General features: G+C 41.2%; 1 protein-coding gene across 1 annotated transcript in view; it reads right to left on the bottom strand.

Moving 5' to 3' along the window:
• The window catches only part of MDK (midkine), a 43,970-nt gene extending 31,075 nt beyond the window's left edge, over positions 1-12,895 (bottom strand). Inside the window, exon 1 of the mRNA XM_089684556.1 lies at positions 12,737-12,895. The gene's annotated coding sequence lies outside the window, so the exon portion shown is untranslated. The remainder of the gene's footprint in view (positions 1-12,736) is intronic.
• Positions 12,896-13,333: the final 438 nt, after the last annotated feature.

Raw genomic sequence — 13,333 nt, 5'->3', positions numbered from 1 at the left:
CATTTCCCGGTGTTTTCCCCCTTTAAAACACCTTGCTAGTACAGAAATATACCTGGTTTATCTGCTACAAAATGCACTCTGCTTCTAAATGCCATTGTATGCTGACAACACACTGCATAGTGATGGAACATCTTGCACAGTGCTCTGAGTGGTGTCAGCCCTACCCAGTGTCTTTTGCTAAACAGCTCCTTCTCACCAACTCAGATATCTACAATATAAAGGCTAATCATTCTGTAGTACAAGATATGAACTAGGATCAGGGGCGGACTGACCATTTGGAAACTCAGGCACTGCCCAAGGGCCCGGGGTCAGTAGGGGGCCCCATGAGATGCCCCTGATACCTTATTCATAGGCTTTTTTGAGTTTGGGCAAGGACACAGGGGCCCCATGATCCCCTATTGCCCGGGGGCCCCATGAATTGTCAGTCCGCCCCTGACTAGGAGTACTCCTTGAGATTACACAGGACAGCTTTGAATTTCTGACATGATCAACAGGTATTTTTTTTTTTTACTTCTCAAACAGATCTAACAAAACTCTTTAAATTATATATTTAACAGACCAAAAGGGAGCAAATATGAGAAGTTCATTGTTGGGGTTTACATACACTTTAGGTTCATGCAGCTCTTGGTATTGAGCTGTGTGAATCCAAGGATCAGCCTTAATTTTTAGTTAAAGGATATTTAAACACAACTGCAATATATGGCCATTACCAGACCTTGGATGTGGTAGCTGCATTTAGCTTTGTTTAGGTCAAGTCTGTTTTCTGCAACTACAGGAAAAATACCTGTTGCTCCTGCCAGAAATCCAAATGTCTTTGTGGCTACCTGTGCACTAAAATGCCCTTTCAAACAATGTTTTGAGTTTTTCTAGGCACTTTCTATGAACTACACTTCCTCTCCTCCCAATATAATGCAGACGAGGAAAGAGGGAGGAGTGTGTAGTCCAAATTGGGAGAGGAGCCTAGGGTGACAATGCTACTCCTCCATTGATAGAGTACAGAGAGTATGATCATCCTAGGATGGGGATTGTTACTGGCAGGATGGAAAAAAAAAAAAATACTGCAGCCACTACATCTTAGCTGCAAATTATTACATTTTTGGTTTTGGTTTTAGAAACCCTAATATATAACAAATTGCAAGGGATATTTTTCATCTCTATAAAACACAAAGCATTGCCTGAACAGACGTCTACATAGCCATACATTTTTGGAATTTGGCAAGAAAAGCGCACACTTTATGGAGGTGCTTAAATTCAGACACATCTGGTTTACGCAGTAAAAATTTGCCTTTATGAAGCAGTTCATAATATAATGAGTAACGGTACTCCAGAAAGACTACAATATCGCTCCAGGCAGAGAAGCAGTTGGAGTTTTGAGCATGAACATGAAGACTTGAGTCCCCTCAATTTTTTTTCCCCCTTTTTTCCGTAAAGTCAATAATCTAATGTTAGCATTGGCTAGAAGCCACAACTTCTGCGGGTTTTAAACATACGTAAGATTAGGAATAGCATTTCATGTCATGTTCCCGTCTCCAAACTGAGGATTACCCATTAATTGCCCAATTAACTTTAACTGGATCACAGTGCTTAAAGCAATAAGGGAGTTTCGCTTGTTAGGAATGCGCAGGTCGAGAGTCTTGGAAGTCAGTCAAATAAAGCATATTAAAAGCTGTATAAATATTTGAGAAGCCACATGAGAGGTTTTAATGAAGTGGGGAGAGCCATTGAGGTTAACAAGGGATGTACAGATGGGAGTGAGGTAGCGGGACAGAGCGCAAGTGAAGTTTGTATAATGGCCTTTCAACTCCTTGAAGTTGAAGGGGTTTTCCACGTTAAAAGTGGAGCCCTAACATTGCTTTATGGAGGTAGTGTATCTTAAATGCTACAGGTCCAAAGACAGATGATAACATTCCTGACACACTCTAAGCATCTACTTGTGTCCTCAGACATTCAATGATTCCTGTACCTTGGGCCTCTACTCATGGCCCTGGACTTCCAATAATTCCTGTACCTTGAGCCCCTATTTATGTCCCTGCAGTTCCAATGACTCCTATACCTTGATCCTTTACTCATGTCCTAAGACTTTCAATAATTTCTGTACCTTGAGGCTCTACTCGTGTCCCTTGACCTCCAATGATTCCTGTACCTTGAGCCTCTTCTCATGGCCCTGGACTTCCAATTATTCCTGTACCTTGAGCCTCTTCTCATGGCCCTGGACTTCCAATAATTCCTGTACCTTGAGCCCCTATTTATGTCCCTGCAGTTCCAATGACTCCTATACCTTGATCCTTTACTCATGTCCTGAGACTTTCAATAATTTCTGTACCTTGAGGCTCTACTCATGTCCCTCAACTTCCAATGATTCCTGTACCTTGAGGCTCTACTCATGTCCCTTGACTTCCAATGATTCCTGTACCTTGAGGCTCTAGTCATGTCCCTTGACTTCCAATAATTCCTGTACCTTGAGGCTCTACTCATGTCCCTCAACTTCCAATGATTCCTGTACCTTGAGGCTCTACTCATGTCCCTTGACTTCCAATGATTCCTGTACCTTGAGCCTTTATTCATGTCCCTGAACATCCGACGACAATACCTGTACCTTAAGGCTCTACTCATATCAGTGGAAGGAATAGTGCCCCATCATTGGTGTCAGTGGCAGGAATAGTGTCTTATCGTTGGTGTCATTGCTAGCAATAGTGCCCCACGGTTGGTGTCAGTAGCAGGAACTATGCCCCATTGTTAATGTCTGTAGGAGAAATAGTGAATGAATGAATAGAAAATGGCAAGCAATGGGCTGCAGTCTGTACACCACTGATATAAATCAAGGAAAATAAAGTCACTTTTTTGGAGGGTTGGTTTTGCTTTTCTCTTGGCCAAATGCTGCCAGAAATGTAAGAGGTTGAACATGATGGACATCACACTTCTAATTTAAGAAGTTAGTGACCTTTTCGTCCCTAACGCCCCTTTTGGTCACTGAATTTAGTCCTAAAGTTATAGAAGACAAGCCCTTAGTAATGAACTGAGATCAACAAGACATTTGTGGTTAATAAAAATAACGACAGGCATTCTGTTACCTGCTATTACCTGCAAAATGTATATTTTTTAAAAGTTTAAAAAAAGTTTTTTTAAATGACTGACAGGTTCATTTTAAATATATGCCAACCCCAACAATTAACTTATTTGCTTTTAAACATTTAGTTTTATGTGTTCAAAGTGCAAAAATAAAACCTGTTGGTCGATCCAGAAATGTAGGGCTGTCCAGGTCAATATGTGACTGTTATCTCAAGAAGTCTAATTGTCTTTTCCAGTTCAGCAAAAAAAAAAAAAAAAGAAATGGGAAGGACTGACTCCATTTCTTGCAATTTCGACACAGAAATTCCACAGTGTCTTCAGCCCAAAATAATAATAGGAGCCAAGGGCCTTTTTTTGCAGGGATTATTTTCCACTTACAGGGTCTATAAAATGGATGAAACATGGGGAAATATGCATGTATTGCAGAGATGTACTAAAAAATTCCTTTTTTTTTATTTTCCCCTGACACACTTTAAAGCTGAACGCCTGAAAAAAGTTATCCTGGCACATTTGCTAATGTGACTTTCAGTTCCCGCTCTCATATAATGCATACCATGAAGGACAGTGGATCGCTTGACGTCCATTGTCTATGGATAAGCCCTTTTGTATTCTTTTCAGAGAATTCAAGGCATTTTGTGATGGACAAGGAGAGGGGTGGATGAACCTCATGATTCCCTCTCCAATCACAGAATTCCTTTCATTCTGTGAAAGGAATACAAGACATTTTCGTGAATGGACAAGGTGGGGTGCAAGTGACCTACTAATTTTGACTGTATGAGAGTCGGAACTGTAAGCCTCAGCAATAGAAGTTCTACACTTACTATACTGTTGGAGGCAAATGAAACTAAGAGTTTTAACTAATTCAGCAGTCACCCAAACACTGAAAACACAGCATTAGAGCTCATTTATTCGTACATAGCAAATGTGCAAAAATGATTTTTTTTTCAGCTTTAACTCCACCAAGTCCTATCATATTTTACCCTTAAAGTGTATCCAAAGCCCAAACTATTTTTGGTATGGAGTTTGTCCCCGTTTTACTCACTGTGTTTGTCATTAGACAACTGTCACTGGGACTAAGAGGGTGAATCCAAATTGTGAGTTTTCCATAACAGGAACAGAAGAGCGAGTCTTCCAGACGGGACTTTGTTCTGGTGACAACTTTCAGGGAAGAGACTTCACTTTTGGGGAGATTTTCTCTCACTTTTTGTTGAGTTGACAGGATAAGAAGTGAAGTGGAACCCCCCCCCCCCCCCCCCCCAGTAGGGCACACGTGGCAAAATTAAAGGAAAAAAAATCACGAGGAAAGTTTAAACCATTTCCTACTCTAAAATTAAAAAAAAAGTTTGGGCTTTACACCTTAATATATATGTAAGCCCTGACAATGTACGTTTCCTATTTGTTTCTATTTAGTATACCATTGGAAGCATTTCTTATATCTGTAGGATAAGTGCAAAAAACTGTTGATCTTCCAGAACTTCAGAACTATCATGTATGCTCTGCACACAGACAAAGTATGCACTATGTTGTGGAGATGTGACAGGGGCAGGGGCGGACTGACAACTCATGGGGCCCCCGGGCAATAGAGGATCATGGGGCCCCTGTGTCCTTGCCCAAACTCAAAAAAGCCTATGAAAAAGGTACCAGGGGCATCTCATGGGGCCCCCTACTGACCCCGGGTCCTCGGGCAGTGCCCGAGTTTCCAAATGGTCATTCCGCCCCTGGACAGGGGTTTAGTAGTTTAACAAAACACTGGGGAGGACTGACACCACTTGGTGCACAAAAATACTCTGTGTTGTCATTCTACAACAGAAATTAGAAGCAGAGTGCAGGGGCGGACTGACAACTCATGGGGCCCCCGGACAATAGGGGACCATGGGGCCCCTGTGTCCTTGCCCAAACTCAAAAAAGCCTAAGAAAAAGGTACCAGGGGCATCTCATGGGGCCCCCTACTGACCCAGGGCCCTCAGGCAGTGCCTGAGTTTCCAAATGGTCAGTCTGCCCCTGGCAGAGTGCATTTCTGGCAGATCAACAGGTATTTTTCTGTATTTGAAGGGTCTTTAAAGGAATAAAACATTGGGAAACTTGCATGTCTTCACTTTTTTTTTTTGCTATGACATATGCTTTAAGGAGCCCATACATGAGATGATGGTCTCCTGTTCCAACCATAATGCATCACAACAAATAAGGCCACGCAAGGCTTTTTGGGGAAGGTGAAAATGTTGGGAAACCTTGCCTGATTGCTAGTGTCACACGATGCAACCGTTCAAGTTTTGGGAAGTTCTGGCAGATCTTATGCTTGAGGGCAACGAAATAGTGTCCATATGCCTGGCCCCTTTGTGGCCAAACATGGCATGCACAATCGTTGGAAGACCTTTCCCCCTTGCTATTCTTGTCAAGTTTTGTGTCCTGCATTGGGATATAGAACATGACTGGGATATAGGTCATTCAGTAAGGGGCAAAATGCGCATAGCAAACTTTTCAAATTACACCATCGAAAAGGAGGTCAGTTGGTCACACCTCAAAGAATCCCTAACAACCTCTGGGGAAACCCTACGGCTCAATTACACCCTGGTTGAGAATGGCTGTGATAGACAATTGCCCCATGATGAATAGTCCAAGATGTATACTGAATGTGTAGATATTAATACCATTTGGATACAAGACTATGTAAGTCAATGGAAATTGTCCACCTTGGCTATGTGTGACCTTTGCAGCTGCACAAGGTGTATTCATTTAGGAGAACACTAGATACTAAATAGTAAACACGTCACATATTCTCTCACCTATTTATCTCCTCATTACTTTACCATCAGCTATATTATTGCTTGGAAGCTTCCTAAACAATGTGGCATCCAAGAGGCAATCTCTGCCAAAGTCTCCTCTCCTGTAGAGTGAAGATGCACCCCTAAAATGCAACGTGAACTGCTAATTCTAACCTACAAGTGCCAATGGCAAATCAGAAACCAAGGACATGCAGTACATACTGCATTTTACAAACACTGAAAGAAAGGAACCTTCAAAAGGGATTGCAGTTCAGTTGCCCAATATGAAGCTTAATTAAACCCCTGATGATGTCACATTTGACTAAATGTATTGGGAGCAGCCAGGGCACACGTCACCACGCATACGTGCCGAAACGGGGCCATCTTGGATGTGGGCACCATTGAGGTTATGTACAGCGCTGTTTCATTTCTTTTAAGTTCATTTTTAAACTAATAAACCTGTGGATCACTGGTTTTACACGATGGAGTGCGTTTTTATTTCCTGCATGTTCTGTTTGCAAACTGTGGATCTATATGAAGGACCCCAGCACTATTTGCAGCTGTGTGCTGGTGCCTTACGGTTGAAGCAAGAGCCAACAGAGCTGTCCATATAATTTTTCATTGGTATTTTCTTTTCTGTATTTTAGAGATATTTCAGATTTGCGTAAGTATATTTTCTAGTAAATGATTTGTGGGTCCTGAAGAAGCGGGAATACCCACGAAACGCGTCGACCTACGTTATTGGAAGCATTTATATCCAAGAAAGATGTTTGAACCTAGAGAAGGTTATTATTATATGTCAATGTAATCAACTATAACTTTTATGCATATTTGTGTTTGTGTGTATAACATAGGTTCACTTGTGAACCACTGAGGTATAATTAGAGTCCCACTTCCATACCCTAATTTGTACATTTATAATCGGGAGTCATTTTTTCATGTAATCATTTACACCACTCCTTTTATCGTACATTTATGTGAGCTGTCCATAAAGCTGTGTATGACCACCCTTTAATTTGGAGGGTCAAATCTTTCTGGTAAGCCCCCCTCTCCTTTTTTTCACATGAAGTGGTGTTCACCTGTGGAATCCAATGGGATATCTATTATATGATTAAGAAAAGTGGAGAAAAAGAATCCCTTTATTTTAAAGCTGAGACTTCTTTTCTCACACAAACTTATTTTTTTTCACACGTGGTTTTTGGTTTAAGCGCAAGTATTATATGCATATAACCTTTAATGAAAATATTGTCGTTATATATTCAACACACTAATTTACCATGACATGGTAATAGCTGGCTTTGCCTATATACGCATTTATGGTGTTTTATGCATAAGAGATATCGTTGTTGGGTATTACTAAATAATTTTGCACGTAATGATGGCATAAATTGATTACTTTTGTATGCGCTGCACATTTTGGCTAATGCAGTTTTTATTGCCCAGTAAACTGCTCAATAAACTTTCAAATATGGTAAGGGAGCTATTACAAAGCAGGGATGTCAAATTTCCAACTTCATTGGCAAAGTTGAAGATCTATGCCTGAGGGCAGGGGTGGACTGACAACTCATGGGGCCCCCGGGCAATAGAGGATCATGGGGCCCCTGTGTCCTTGCCCAAACTCAAAAATCCTATGAAAAAGGTACCAGGGGCATCTCATGGGGCCCCCTACTGACCCCATGCCCTCGGCACTGCCCGAGTTTCCAAATGGTCAGTCCACCCCTGCCTGAGGGGCATCATTGGTTCTATTGCATCCAGTGCAGATTTTACAATCTATGGCCAGGTCAAGGTATGATACTTTCCTTGATTTCATTGTACTCAATACTCCATAAAGACTTGACTACTGACTTGGTCAATAACTTTAATATTTGATTTGGATAAAATATTTTTGAATATGTTTTTACCCTTAAGGGCCGGTTTACACTGATGCGGTTCAGGAAGCCACATATGATTTGGACAGATGTGATTTTTTTGCAGTGCGATTTGAGCCATTCATTTTGTATGGCTCAAATTGCACAATGCACCCGCAAGAAAGGTGCAGGGTCCTTTATTTTTTGCACTGGGATCAGATCGCATGGGTGTTCACACCCAAGCAATCTGCTTCAGCCAATCGCAGTGTGTTTTGCAAACCATTTTGGGGGTATCATTAACTTAACATTGACATCCACAGCGGTTTGCATGCATAGAGTGTGATTCTGATGCGCTGTGGGAAACACACAGAATTTGCTGCGAAGCCCGCACCGCATCAGTATGAACTGGGCCTAAAACATCAAGCTCGTGTTGATGTTGCCTAAAGTCCTTTTTGTAAGAAGCTCCTTTGTACAAAATGCCCATGTTTTGCTGTTTTGTAAATGTTAATGGGAAAAGCATGGTGATTTAGAACAAAAGGAAAGGAAAAATAGAACTGAAAGGGCCATTGGACAAAAACATTTTTTATGCAGACTTCTACAGAATGGTAACCCAGGCACGTGTCTAGTTTGCCTATACAGTAAAAAAAAAAAAAAAAATGCCCCCTGTATCCTGTCCTTTTCACCCCTCTACCCTCTTGACCCCCCACCACCACCAATAGCACTTGGTCTATAGTCACAGCTCTCCACCCCTCTACAGACCTCCTGCAGCGCTTGTGATGGACAGCAACAAGCTATGAATGGACTGGTCATTGACATGAGCATCTGTGAACCTTGCAGCCTTGAGCAGCAAAACATTGAATATAATAGATTGCCTACCCATGGTGCATTCGGCAGCAGCCAATGAGCTCATACACAGAGTATTGTTTCCTCTGAATCCACAAAAGTTTTAATAGTGAGAATGGTACACAATAGGTGCCAGCATTTAGGGAAAAAAAGCTGCTTTGCATCTTGTTGGGCATTATAAAGTAAAAGGTTAATAAAGAAGAGTGAGCTTCCAGGACTTTTCAGTCTACCAGTGGGACCATAGACTCCTGAAAATATGCTGCTTTATAAATATTTAAGTTGTATTCACAACTGCAATTAATTTTTTTTTTATGATTCTAAGAACAAAAACATCATTCCAACTATGTGCAGTTTTCTGTCTATAATTTTTTATCAGTTTACTCCCATACAAGTTGCTTTCTTGGGTGGTTGACTAAACTGATTTTCTTCACAATGTTCCTAAAGGATTGTGCCCAAAAAAGTCCAACAACTTGGAAAATATTTATGCTAGGTGTATCCTTGTGGCATACATTTCTGACCAGGTTTATTAAAAATGACTATTGATATTGTATATACTTTCCCCAAGCCTAGTGATCTTAGGTGCCTTTAGAGCTCCACTATCAGTCCCAGCCAAAATTGGCAAAGCGGGTGGAGTACTTTCACCACGTAGGATTACATTCAATTGATCGACCAGCTTTTCTCAGCTTTTTTACATTAGAGGAACTTCTAAAATTTTCAGTTCACGGGGAACTAAAAAATAATCAGATTCTATGTGAAAAATGCCTCTTACATTGGTGGTCAGTAGGAAGGATGCAACCCTTTACAGTGGTGGTCAGAACACCTTAGGCCTCATGCACACAAAGCTTTTATGAACACCTTTTTCCTGGAAGGAGAAAAGCAGCATTAAAAACCGGCTTAAATCCATGTTAAGACGCTTTCAGGTGCGTCAAGCGTTTGGGTGTTTTTTCATTTAATTGGCCGGAATAGTAATTTATTCTGACTATTGAAATTAATGAATGGTCAAGCCCTAAGTGCACCTACCATTTAGGAGTTTGCACAGGTTAAGGTGCATCAGAAGTTTCTTTTGCCCAAATGCTCCTTTCCTGAACAAGATTTTGGTGCATTCAGATTTCTGCCCCTAAATGCTCTTGTGTCTAAATGCCTGTACATGTCTGCATGGACACAAAGAGGGACATTTAGGGGGCAGAAAATAAATGTGAAACGCCTCTACAATGGGCATTTTTAGCTGCAGTAAGCATAAGGCTGTTTAGTTGGAGTGTGTAGGAGGTCTTAAAGACAGCTATAAAGATCATTGGTATCATGCTGCTGCCTTTCATCGTTGGTCCCAAGACTATGATTGGCACCACCAAATAGGAGGTCAATTGGCTGCACCTGGAGGAACCTTGGTTAAAAATGACAATTAGACAACTGTTCCATAATGAGCAGTCCCAGAGGTCTACTGAATGTGAAGACATTAATGACAATTGGATACAACACTACCCAAGTCAATGGAAATTGTCCACCTTGGTTATGTGTGACCTTTGTAGCTGCACAGGGTGTCATCATTTGGTGGAACACTAGGTACTTCTAGTAAACACTTAACCTGTTCCCTCATCTATTTATCTCCTCGTTATTTTACCATCCGCTACCTTATTACTTGGAAGCTTGTTTAAACAATGGGGCATCCAAGTGGCAATCTGTCAAAGCTTCTTCTCCCCTCCTGTAGAGTGAAGCTGTACTCCTAAAATGCAATGTGAAGTGCTAGCTTCTAACCTACAGGTGGCAATGGCAAATCAGTAACCGAGAAGATGCAGTACATACTACATCCTACAAACCCTGAAAGAGAGGAAGCTTCAAAAGGGATTTATTTATTTCAGGTACTTATATAGTGCCGTCAATTTACGCAGATCTTTACATATATATTGTACATTCACATCAGTACCTAACCCTCAAGGGGCGTACAATCTAAGGTCCCTAACTTACATTCATACATACACATACTAGGGACAATTTAGACAGGAGCCAATTCACCTACCAGCATGTCTTTGGAGTGTGGGAGGAAACCGGAGTACCTGGAGGAAACCCACGCAGGCACAGGGAAAACATGCAAACTCCAGGCAGGTGGTGCCGTGGCTGGGATTCGAACCAATGATCCTAGTACTGCCAGGCAGAAGTGCTAACCATTTAGCCACTGTGCTTGCAGCTCACTTGCCCAATTTGCAGCTTAGTTGCCCAATAAACTTTCGAATGTGGTACGGTAACTATTATAAAGCAGGGATGTCAAATTTCCAGCTTCTTTGGCAAAGGTGAAGATCTGAGAGGCATCACAGTAATGTCTACACAGGGTGCAATAGTACCCAAGTCTGGTCCAATATATGCCCAGGTCAAGTTATGAAGCTGTCTTTGTTCGCAATATTCCACCAAGGCTTTACTACTGCTTTGGTCTTTAATGTTACTATTTGATTTGGATTCAATATTTTTGAATGTTTTTGCCGTTTAAACATTGGAGAACAGAACAATAAATTTGGCTTGCTGAAAATGAACTGTAGGGTTTTAGTTTTTTTGTATAACCTAGTTTTTACACTATGTATGCACTTAATATATTGAGGTGGATTTACTAAAGGCAAATAGACGTATGCATTTTGCAAGTGCAGTTGCCCCAGAGCTTGGTAAATGAGGAATAGCTTCATCTAACAAAGAATACCCAATCACTTGCAAAAAAAAAACCCCAGCCTATTTGCTTGCACATGATTAGATGATGGAAATATGTAAAGTTCCCCCCATTTACTAAGCTCTTGAGCAACTACACTTGTAAAGTGCACAGTCTATTTGCCCCTATTAAATCAAATTCCTGTGTTTTCATTATAAATTGGTAAGTTATAAATACAATGGAAACTTGATATGAATTGACTAAGTATGCAGTATGAGTTGCACTTGGCCTGGATTAAAAAGAAACATTTCACAGGCTATACATCATCCAACTCTTACCAACAATGCAATCTATTTGAGCTTAGTGATAACCAGGGGCAGACTGACAACTCATGGGGCCCCCGGGCAATAAGGGATCATGGGGCCCCTGTGTCCTTGCCGAAACTCAAAAAAGCATATGAAAAAGGTACCAGGGACATCTCACGGGGCCCCCTACTAACCCCGGGCCCTCGGGCAGTGCCCGAGTTTCCAAATGGTCAGTCCGCCCCTGGTGATAACTATCATTGGAGAAAAAAAGCATTTGACTTTGAGCGTGGGTTTTTAAAAAAGATTTCCCAACATGCTGGTAAATTTCTGAAGTCAGCAGCTTCCTTTTATAGACTAATATAACACTTCAAAATATGGTGCAGTGTCCAAATGACTTTATGTCAACAGTTAGAGCTTATCCCATAATCCGTCTACCCAATCCCTTTCTATAGCACAGCCTTGGTAGAAAAATGGAACCATCGCCTCCATCAGAGAAAAGGAAATGATCTAAAACTGAGCACAAATATTTTGCACCGGGTTGAAATGGTGACAATAAGCCCTTATGATACATTGCATTTGTGTTAACCCTGATAGTGGCCATACATTGCGATCTGCATTCGAGCTAGGTATGACTGACCTTACTCCAGTGATTGAACATGGATTAACACATTGCACAAAGTAACACATGGTATTGTTCTGCATTTTGCAATCAAATAGTGATTGAAAATACAAATTTGTAAGTCAGAAATCTAAACCACAAACAGTCATTAATGCAACACTATTCAAAACAATTATTTATTATATTTATATAAAAAAAACAATTTCTGGCACACAGATATTTTTTTAATTGATCATAAGCAATCATCAAAATTCCACCACGGCTGATCAACTTGACAGTCAAAATCAATAAAGGGTTTTCTAAATTGAATAGATGCATTTTTTTTTTATTAAAGCCAATCAGCTGGGTTGCACTATATGATCAATTGAATAAGGGATATTTGCTCTGCAATTTTTATGGAAGTCCAATCCAGTTAACTTGCTTTGATGATCAACTGAATGAGCCTATCAATACGTGTGTGACCACCATAAACTCTCACCAAACTGATCAGATTACTTGCAAGTCCATGGAAGATATTTTGAAAACCTTGAGCTGACTCTAAATTAAAATAACCAGAGATAATAGACATGGTCCAACTCTGCTGTGACTTGAACTGGCAGAAAAAGTGATAAAAGTTTGAGTAGCACTGGGCAATTGGGACACAACTAGTTGGTGCTGCTTACCTGCTTGGTTGCTTCTGTTCACAGCAGCCTCCTCACTCTGGATTGGGTTCAGCCAGCAGTGCTATGCTCCCCTTATCTCCTCCTTTGTGTTCTCCCAACTAGTTTCAGCTAGTCGGACAGAAACCTTTCAATTATCTGCTCTGCTGACACCAGTAGGGAGTTTTTCCCCAAACTCTGCCCAGCTCTGACCCTCCCCCTAGAGTGAGAAGAATAGGGAAGGAGGTGGTTGTGCTGCTGCTGGAAGGGAAGGGAGGGGATGTGGGCTACACTATAGCCATTTCACATCATCCAGCTGTGCCAGATCTGGCTGAGTACCTAGCTGTAATGTCCTGGAACATGTCACACCCGGTGGCCCCTGGGAATCCAGGATAATGGGGCTAGGATGCCTTAACCCCTCAAGTACTCAATGGTCAAGAGGTGCCAGAAGAAACATATGTTTAATGTACGTTCCACAATGTCAGTGCTGGAGAGAGTTCAGAACCATGGACTTTCTTTTAAATAAACTTTAGCTATGGAAAGATTGGAATTCAAGTGGTCTCCTAAATTGGCCAACTTTAAGCTCATAGAGGCTCCTTCCTCAAGCATTATGTTGAACAT

The sequence above is a fragment of the Staurois parvus genome, unplaced genomic scaffold, assembly GCF_062004578.1.
Source record: "Staurois parvus isolate SC_StPar_1 unplaced genomic scaffold, SC_StPar_1.0 ptg000350l, whole genome shotgun sequence".
In the NCBI taxonomy this organism is placed as follows: Eukaryota; Metazoa; Chordata; class Amphibia; order Anura; family Ranidae; genus Staurois; species Staurois parvus.
This window is presented reverse-complemented; position numbering and strand designations above follow the sequence as displayed.